The sequence below is a fragment of the Diceros bicornis genome, chromosome 8 (assembly GCF_020826845.1).
Source record: "Diceros bicornis minor isolate mBicDic1 chromosome 8, mDicBic1.mat.cur, whole genome shotgun sequence".
NCBI lineage: Eukaryota > Metazoa > Chordata > Mammalia > Perissodactyla > Rhinocerotidae > Diceros > Diceros bicornis.
In genome coordinates this window covers 54,262,041-54,269,607 of record NC_080747.1, presented here as the reverse complement: position 1 = coordinate 54,269,607, position 7,567 = coordinate 54,262,041, and positions in this window count along the sequence as shown.

Genomic DNA, 7,567 nt, shown 5'->3' with positions numbered 1-7,567 from the left:
ACATCAAACTGATAATATGCCATCCATATAAATTAGATTGAAAAGTGATGATAAATAAATGACCGGCAAGAGGATATATTGGAGTATATGAGGAAACCAATTGGTGTAAAACTAATTCAGCCTGACCTTGTTTTTCCAAAAGGGCCTGACATGCCCATTGAGCATGCATTGTATATCTGCTTTAAATATTTACTATGTCCCAAAGACAAGAACAATGCCCTTAAAGATAAAGTAACTTCCCCCACATCAGCATTTCCTTAGGGATAAGCATCTCTCCCCAGGCTATGGATTGATTGCTGACCTGCTGTGACCACCTAGCTCAAGACCACAGACCTGCTACCTGCTGCGTTCATCAATTACTGTGAAATGCTGTGCCTGTGACACAATCTCATGACTATTTTAAAAGAGACATTCCAATCATATGTGATGCATGCTCTTTGATGGTATATAACCACTCTGTACACCCCAGTTTCTTTGGAATGCTCCATTCCTTTGTGAAAGGATTCTCCTGGGCTACATGGTCCTCAGGTCTTGCTCATAATAAACTCACCCCAATTTTGATTTATAGATTGGTTACAGATTATTTTTGTTGACAGTGAGACCATTGCGTTTTATGTACTTTTTGATTTAATTTCAATAGATAATTACGGTACTTTTAGAATTTTCCAAAGCATCACTTTATGTGAAGAGACTGAATCCAAACAAATAACTCTAGGCAATCTGACTCTAACACAGCTTTTGACTTCACTTGCAACTATACTCCTCTCCTATGTTTCATCACCTCTCTTATATATATAGCATCCCTAAATCTCATTCCTTTCCCCAATAAATCCTAACTCTTCATCTGAATTCATACTCACATTCTCCTTGAATATGTATTTTATCTCCATTGAAGATTTAATCTCCTTGAAGGCAGAGATTGTCTTTTATATCTGTGCATCTCCCAAAGTGTCCCACTGGAAATGTTTAATACATTTTTGTTGAATTTAATTAATGTAAGTTTACTGACATGCTGTATTGAACATACTTCCAAAATCTGTATTAGTTCATATTTCCTCTCCATTTTTAGGAAGCTCTAAGAAGACTGGATATAAATGTTTTTAGAGCAGGTGGTTCAAGACGGTGACACAGGAAGATCCTGAACTCACCTCCTCCTAGGAACACACAGAATCTACAGCTACATATGGAACAATTTCCTCTGAAAAAGGGGTGAAAATAAGCTGAGCAACTCCTTCACATCAGGCAAATGAGAAAGAGGCCACACTGAAGTGGGTAGGAGAGGCTGAGACCCAATCTCACCATAAACCCCACCCCTCAGTGCAGAGAACAAATGGGAGGGAACTCATAAACCCAGTGGTTTTCCCAGAGAGGCAAAGAGTTTGTTCCCCAAATTTGGCACCCCAACTTTTAGGACCTGCACCTAAGAGGCAAGCTTGAAAAACATTTGGCTTTAAAAATCAATAAGGTTCTCCTCCAAGAGCCCCAAAGGGCTGTAATGAAGTGAGAAACTTCTTAAAGGGGTCATGCACCGACTCATTCACCACAGGGCCCAGCGCAGAAACAGTCATTTGAAAAGCACTCAGACCGGTGTGAAAGAGATTCATTTGCAAATCTTAAAGTGTTGGCCTGAGGGGCAGGTGTCTAGTCTGTCACACTTCTAAGGCCTGTGAAGTGCTCTCATGGAACTGTTAGAACTAATAAACAAATTTATTAAAGTTGTAGGATACAAAACCAATATACAAAAATCTTGTGTTTCTATATACTAGTAACAAACTATGAGAAAGAGAAATTAAGAAAACAATCTAATTTATAATTGTATCAACAAGAATAAAATTCCTAGCAATAAAGTTAACCAAGGAGGTAAAAAACCTATACACTGAACACTATAAGACACCAATGAAAAAAACTGAAGACACAAATAAGTGGAAAGATATTCTGTGCTCATGAATTGGGAGAATTAATACTAAAATAGCCATACTACCCAAGCAATCTACAGATTCAATGCAATCCCTATCAAAATTCCAGGGACCAGCCCAGTGGCATAGTGGTTAAGTTTGCAAGCCCTGCTTCAGTGGCCTGGGGTTCGCAGGTTCAGATCCCAGGCACAGACCTATGCACCGCTTATCAAGTCATACTGTGACAGGCATCCCACATATAAAATAGAGGAAGATGGGCATGGATGTTAGCTCAGGGCCAATCTTCCTTAGGAAAAAAGAGGAAGATTGGCAATGGAGGTTAGCTCAGGGCTAATATTCCTCACACACACAAAAAATTCCCATGGCATTTTCACAGAACTAGAACAAACAATCCTAAAATTTGCATGGAACCACAAAAGACTCCAATTTGCCAAAGCCATCTTCAAAAAGAAGAACAAAGCTGGAGGCATCATGCTTCCTGATTTCAAACTGTATTTACAAAGCTATAGGAATCAAAACAGTATGATACTGCCATAAAAACACACACATAGATCAATGGAACAGAATAGTCTAGAAATAAACCCATGCCTATATAGTCAATTAATTTACAACAAAGGAGCCAACAATATGCAATGGAGAAAGGACAGTCTCTTCAATAAATAGTGTTGGGAAAACTAGACAGCCATATGCAAAAGAATGAAATTGGACCACTATTTTATACCATGCACAGAAGTTAACTCAAATTGGATTAAAGACTTGAACTTAAGACCTGAAACCATAAAACTACTAGAAAAAAACATAGGCAGTAAGCTCCTTGACATCAGTCTCGGTGATGATTCGTTGGATGACAACAAAAGCAAAGGCAACAGAAGCAAAATAAACAAGTGGGACTTCATCAAACTAAAAAGCTTCTGCACAGCAAAGAAAATCATCAACAAAATGAAAAGGCAACCTACTAAATGGGAGAAAATATTTGCAAATCAGGTATCTGATAAGGGGTTAATATCCAAAATATATAAAGAACTCATACAACTCAATAGCAAAAAAGACAAACAATCCGATTGAAAATGGGCAGAAGATCTGAATAGATGTTTTTCCAAAGAAGATATACAGATGCCAACAGGCACATGAAAAGATACTTAACATCATTAATTATCAGGGAAATGAAAATCAAAACCACGATGAGATATCACTTCACATCTATTAAATAGAAGGGCTATTAACAAAACACAAAAAACAAGCATTGGTGAGGATGTGGAGAAAAGGGAACCTTTGTGCACTGTTGGTTGGAATGTAAGTTGGTGCAGCCACTATGAAAAACAGCATTAAATTTCCTCAAAAAATTGAAAATAGAACTACCATATGATCCAGCAATTCCACTTCTGGGTATTTATCTGAAGAAAACACTAATTTGAAAAGATATATGCACCTCTACATTCACTGCAACTTTATTTACAACAGCCAAGATATGGAAACAACCTAAGTGTCCACTGATGTCTGAATAGATGAAGAAAATGTGGTATATATACACAATGGAATATTATTCAGCCATAAAAAGGAATGAAATCTTATTTCATTTTTTGAGTATCTTTTCATGTGCCATTCATGACAACATGGATAGACTTTAAGGGCATTACGCTAAGTGAAATAAGTCAGACAGAGAAAGACAAATACTGTATGATCTCACTTATATGTGGATAAAAAAAGCTCATAAATACAGAGAACAGATTGGTGGTTACCAGAGATAGGGGGTGGGGTGTTGGCAAAATGGGTGAAGGGGGACAAAAGTTACAGACTTCCAGTCATAAAAATTTTGTAACTATGTGTAGTGACAGATGTTACCTAGACTTATTGTGGTAATCATTTCACAATATACACAAATATCAAATCATTATTTTATACACCTGAAACTAATGTTATATGTAAATTATGCCTAAATAAAAGAAATAGAATTAAAACAAATAAAAAAAAAATTTTTTTTTTTGGTCAGGAAGATTAGCCCTGAGCTAACATCTGTTGCCAATCCTCCTCTTTCTGTTGAGAAAGATTGGCCCTGGGCTAACATCTGTGCCCATCTTCCTTTACTTTATATGTGAGATGCACAGGATGAGTTGATAAGCAGTGTGTAGGTCTGCACCCGGGATCTGAATCTGCAAACCCCATGGCCACCGAAGTAGAGCGCATGAACTTAACCACTACACCACTGGGCCAGCCCCAACAAATTAAAATTAAAAAAATAAATGTTTAAAAAAATATTTTGATTTTTTTCCTTCATTCCGAATCAATATCCCATCTGGACTGCTATTTTGCCAGATTGCACCAAGAAACACATCCCCAAACACAGAGGAGAAATAAGCTCTTCCTTCCTCCTCATAAGATTGTGGGCTATTGAGTTAAAACAATGTGGCTCACCAGAGAGAGATGATATGAAGATTAAATGTGACATCATAAAAGTTCTCCCCCTTTCCTCCTCTATCAAATTTTTACTACGCAACTCCCCTGTGCTCTGAGCACATTTCCCCCACATTAACACTTGGGTTTGATGAGTTCAGTTGCAAAACACATCCCTATGTGACCTCTTAGTGAGCTGAAGTGTACTTTGTTTTATCAAGATCTGTTTGTCCACTGATCCTGCACTCACACTTTCCATTTTATTCAGATCTATGACCTCTTCCCAATAATTGTTTCCTGTTTCTGTAAATCCTTGACTGTAATTACAAGGTCTTTGTGTTAAGGCCCAGTTAAGTAGAAAAGTTTCTCAAAGATTACAAAAAATTCTACCCTATTCTATCATGCAAGATGCTTCTGGCTTTGTCTTATTTGTTGGATTTATCCTTAATTTAGTTCCCTGAACCTGGTAAAATAGTTATAACAGTTCCAGGCTTCACATTCACATAATTTATTCCCTGAAGTGAAATGAAAAAGTGTCTCTTCCATTGGCTCTCTTCTAAGAGTAAGTAAACCTCTTTCCCAGAAGTCCTCAGAAAAACTTCCATGGCATCCCATTGGCCTAAGTATGGTAAACTGCTGAGTTCTATGCCAAGTCTTGGCAAATGGAATGCCATGCCCTGATTGATTTAAGAGTTGCTAAGGGAATGGGATAACCCAGGCCAATCAAGATCACTCTCTAAGGATGGGGCCAGCTATTCTTAAATCACATGGGTTCAGGCAAGGTGGGACACTTGAGTGATAAGTGAAGAACTGTTAGGATGAATAAAAGAATGAATAGAGTCGATATGGGAAATCAGTAACATTCACCATAACCATTATTTAGAATTTATTAATCAAATGAGGAATCAGTGGAGTCTGTTCTCAAATTATTCCAAACTGTGTAACTAGAGGGCAGTGATGAAAGACAGCTGCTATCAAACAGATAATGTATGTTTCTAAAGATGTCTGCTTACAAAGTATGAGAAGATCTCCATTTCTTGCATGAGTTTTTCTAGAAACAGAACATAGGTTTTTGATTTTGAAATAAGAAATGACACAAATGGGGATCTAAACTCATCTGAAATAATCTACATTTACAATAAGAGGTTAAGGGATACGAAAAATTTAAAAGGTTATATGATATAAAAAACATAAAATATGAGGATGGGAGTAAAAGTGTAGGGCATTTAATATGAGGTCGAACTTAAGAGATCATCAACTTAACATAGATTGCTATCCACATACGTTATTATATATGACCTTATGGCAACCACAAACAAAAACCCATAATAAATAGACAAAAATGTAAAGAGAAAGGAACCTAAACATAACACTAAAGAAAGTAATTAAAATCACAGGGGAAGAGAGCAAGAAAAGAAGAAAGAAATAGAGAACTACCAAAAATAAAAAACAAAAAACAGAAAAAAGTAACCAAATGGCAATAAGTACATAGTTGTCAATAATTACTTTAAATGTAAATAGAGTAAGTGCTCCAATCAAAAGACATAGGGTGGCTGATTGGATAAAGAAACAAGACCCATCTATATTCTGCTTACAAGAGATAGACTTCAAATCTAAAGACTCTACAAACTAAAAGTGAAAGGATTAAAAAAGATATCCATACAAATGGAAATGAAAAGAAAGCTGAGGTAGCAGTACTTATATCAAACAAAAAAGACTTTAAAACTAAAACTGAAACAAGAGGCAAAGAAAGGCACATTACATAATGATAAAGGGAACAATCCAACAAGAGGATATAACACTATGTGCCCAACATAGGAGCACCTAAATACATAAAGCAAATATTAACAAACATAAAAGGAGAAACTGACAGTAACACAATAATAGGGGAATTTAACACCCCTCTTACATCAATGGACAGATCATCTAGACAGAAGATCAATTAGGAAACACTGGCCTTAAATGACACACTAGACCAGATGGACTTAGTAGATAAATATAGAGCAGTCCATCCAAAAACTGCAGAATACACATTCTTTTAGAATGCATATGAAACATTCTCCAGGATAGATCACATATTAGGCCACAAAACAAGTCTCAATAAATTTAAGAAGACTGAAACAATATCAAGCATCTTTTCTGACCACAACATTATGAAACCAGAAATCAACTGAAAAAAAAATTGGAAAGTCACAAATCTGTGGAGATTAAACAAAATGCTACTGAACAGCTATTGGGTCACTGAAGAAAGCAAAGGTGAAATCAAAAAATACTTGGAGACAGGGGGTCGGCCCGGTGGCTCAAGCAGTTAAGTGCACATGCTCCACTGTGGCAGCCTGAGGTTCACCAGTTCGGATCCTGGGCATGCACCAACTCACTGATTGTCGAGCCATGCTGTGGTGGAGTCTCATATAAAGTAGAGGAAGATGGGCATGGATGTTAGCTCAGGGCCAATCTTCCTCAGCAAAAAAAAAAAAAAAAGGAGGAGGATTGGCATCAGATGTTAGCTCAGGGCTGATCTTGCTCACAAAAAAAAAATACTTGGAGACAAATGAAAATGAAAATATGACATACCAAAATCTATGAGATATAGCAAAAGCAGCACTAAGGGAACTTCATAGCAATATAGGCCTACCTTGAGGAATGAGAAAAATCCTCAAACAACCGAACATTACATCTAAAGGAACTAGAAAAAGAACAAATAAAGCCAAAGCAATCTTGAGGAAAAAAAGAACAAAGCCGGAGGCATCACATTCACTGATTTCAAAGTATACTACAATGCTGTAGTAATCAAAACACTATGGTATGGTACCGGCAGATAAACAGACACAGAGATCAATGGAACAGAATTAAGAGACCAGAAATAAACCTGCACATTCATCGACAGTGAATTTTCGACAAAAGAGCCAAGAACATACAATGAAGAAAGGAAAGTCTCTTCAATAAATGGTGCTGGGAAAATTGGACAGCCACATGTAAAAGAATGAAAGTAGACCATTATCTTACACTATACACAAAAATTAACTCAAAATGGATTAAAGACTTGAATATAAGACCTGACATCATAAAATTCTTAGAGGAAAACATAGGCAGTATACTCTTTGATATTGGTCTTAGTAGTATCTTTTTAAATATGTCTCCTCAGGTGAAGGAAACAAAAGAAAAAATAAACAAATGGGACTACATCAAACTGAAAATCTTCTTAATGGCAAAAGAAGCCATCAACAAAATGAAAAGACAACATGCCAAGTGGGAAAAGA